At 38.5% G+C, this 2975-nt stretch overlaps 1 protein-coding gene across 1 annotated transcript in view; it reads right to left on the minus strand.

Annotated features, from left to right (window-relative positions):
* Positions 1–2739, minus strand: part of LOC101855990 (muscle M-line assembly protein unc-89) — a gene marked incomplete in the record, with an annotated part of 41655 nt that extends 38916 nt beyond the window's left edge. Inside the window, 1 exon segment of the mRNA XM_035973286.1 lies at positions 2602–2739.
* Between the last annotated feature and the right edge of the window lie 236 nt (positions 2740–2975).

A 2975-nucleotide genomic window follows, 5' to 3' on the forward strand; every position in this document is an offset into this window, starting at 1 on the left:
CAACCACCAAAAAAACCTCTGTCATGTGTACGGCTTTCTTTCGCCAATATCTCGCCTGAAACAAAATTACTCTCGTTTTTTTCCCCAAAGAAACCGTATTCACAGGGCTTAAGATTCATAGTCACGAAGCTACTTCTCCAAGAACTCTTTTAAGACACGAGATTCATTAACAGGCAGAATGCCAGTATGTTTTTATAAACAGAGTGGAAGACTTTCCTTGGTTTTATCCGCGAAGTCGCCAACACAGTTATAAATAATTTACAGAGTACGTTAGTCTAGAAGGTAACATCCTCCTGTCTTGTTTGGTTGATTACCGAAACATTTTTGAGCGTTTATATTATTTAAACAGGAAGATAATATTCTAGTAAATGTCATGAAACATTTTTATTTTAAATTTCTTAAACACAGCCATTTCACATTTAAAAGTGCGTGGATGATGTGGAAAATGAAAATGTTTGGTTTTTCATGATGTAACTGTTAAGGTGCCACACAGTTGTATTGATAGGGAAGGGGAAAGTATGGGGCGATACTGTGAAACAGGGGAAATGGGTAGGCAGAAATGAGATAGAGAAAGACAAGTAGTAAGAGCAAAACAATACAGGGATAAAAGGCTAGGGCAGACAGATAGACAGACAGACAGACAGACAGACAGACACACAGACAGACACACAGACAGACACACAGACAGACAGACAGAGATGTTGCCGAAATGGATCATATTGGATCATATGGGTGGAATCTCCTGGAGTGAGAGAAAAAGAAGGGAGAGCGAGTGAAAAAGAGCAAAAGAGATAGACAATGAGGGGTGTTAGAAGAAGAGACAAAAAAGGGGAGGGGGGGGGCAAAGAAAAAAAGGAGAGCGAAAGTGAGTGAGAGATACAGCAAGAAAAACAGAAAGAGAGAGAAGAGAGAGGGGGGGGGGATAGAGATAGAGAAAGGGGGGGGGGGGACGGAGATTTAGAGAAATTGAAAAGACCAAGAAGACAATTTATCTTTAACCTCCGAAAAAAAACCCAACAGATTCCTAATAATGATAACATCTCATCTTTTGGGTAAATATGAACTCATTACGTGCCGAAACGGAAACCATTCCTTTAAACTACTACCACAAAAAAGAAACATTCTCAAGACACTAATTTTTCTAAAACAGAAGAAAGATGTTCACCTTTGAGCAGTTATAGTTCCCCATAGGGTTTTTTTGCATCAACATTTCTAAAACACATTTCGCCTTCCGCATGCATCTAGAATGTTCTAGAATACCCAATAGAATCTTTATAAAACGTTGGCCTGGTTCCCAAGCCGGCTCTTGTCTTTGCCCTTTAGCATTTGGCGTCTTCCCGGAGAGATGTTATTTCCAAGAGTCTGATCAGCACATTCGGGAGCTTACCTCAAAGCGCCTGACTTCACGAATTGTCGGCAGAAATTTTTCCTTTAAGTGGTGCGTAGGCGATATGCGACGCTAAGCATATCATTATCAATACTATCATGTACCCCATTTTGCAACTTTACCTCAATTCAAATCTTTAACTTCCAGTTGTACAAAGAAAGCAAATGTTTGAAATCTCCGTATGAGGAAACATTGGTTCAGTAAACAGAAATACATTGACTTGTAGACAATTATTTCTTGTAGTGATACGGCAATATAAACACAAGACAAACAAAAACAAGAGGCGGAACGGACAAACATAAGATCTACCAAGCGCCGGTATGATGACTTGTGTAGATTTATCTTTCTATTAGTGGGTGATAGGGTATTGGAAAGAGAAGCTCTTGCAGTACGCACCGTGTGGTTATCACCATAGAGATAATAATAATATGGTGGAAGAGAGAATTGAAAAAAAATTATTATCATTGTTAAAAAACACCTTAAATATCTCCCAGAAGGCAACCTGAACTATTTAATTGGAAACGATAAACTTAAACAGTGTGGTATACGTAATAATATCCTCTTCATTCTCACTTTAACATCAACCTACAGAAATAGTGCAGATCACGAGCTTAGATCCGCGTTATGTATTGTTTACACAATGTGTTTATTCTGCCTCTGTCTCTTCTTTCTGCAAGATTTATGGGCACTATCAATTTTATCCTATCGCCAGACTTGGGTGTATACTGTATACTGTCAAGCCAAACAAGCTTGTGCACAGATAGCAGACAGTAACTTGTGTGCAAATATGATTAAAAGCTAGTCTCTTTAAATTACACCTCGTTATACTGCGCAGTATAAAATCGACTGCAAAAATTCACTACAATTTTCATGCACAAATATCAGAAATAATTTGACTTCAAACCATGTAGATCAATCCTATGTCAAACCATACCGAGTATTAGACAATCTATATAGCCTCTATAGAGCTAGGTAGAGAATATCAAGGGAGAGTAACATCTTTTTGAAGAACAATGCGCATACAAGCTAAAAACAACGTAAACAATGCTTCACTGAATGAAGTTATTTCGGGTGAAAACACCAAACCATTCCAAAAATGTTCGACATATCCGTCGGTCTGTGTTTAAGATTGGATATCGTGTGTATAAACAATTTAAACAAAAATTCAGAACATACGGGGATAGAATAACAGCATTACTTATAACAAAGCATACCTGTCATTTCTTTCCCAGGGAGAACAGAAGCACAAAAGCGCAGTATTCATAAACATCCATTCCCTCTATACTATACGCCTCGGGGGTAAATGGCGTTACAATATGACCTAGAAAAGGACAATGCAAAGTCTTCAGCTGTCTTCTGGGACTGGTAACAGACACTAGACATTCCGCAATAACCAGGCAAGGGATCGGGTTGGTTTAAAAAAAAATAAAGCAGTATCACTGTGTTTACACGCGGTACGCGTATAAAGATATGACACAATTTGCAGAACTAATAGAAGAGACTGGGGGTATAATTATATCTAAGATGATGAGACAGTTTTAGGCTTTGTTCTCTGTGTGAGTGTGCGTGTGTGTGTGTGTGTGGGGGG

This window comes from Aplysia californica, unplaced genomic scaffold (assembly GCF_000002075.1).
Source record: "Aplysia californica isolate F4 #8 unplaced genomic scaffold, AplCal3.0 scaffold01101, whole genome shotgun sequence".
NCBI lineage: Eukaryota > Metazoa > Mollusca > Gastropoda > Aplysiida > Aplysiidae > Aplysia > Aplysia californica.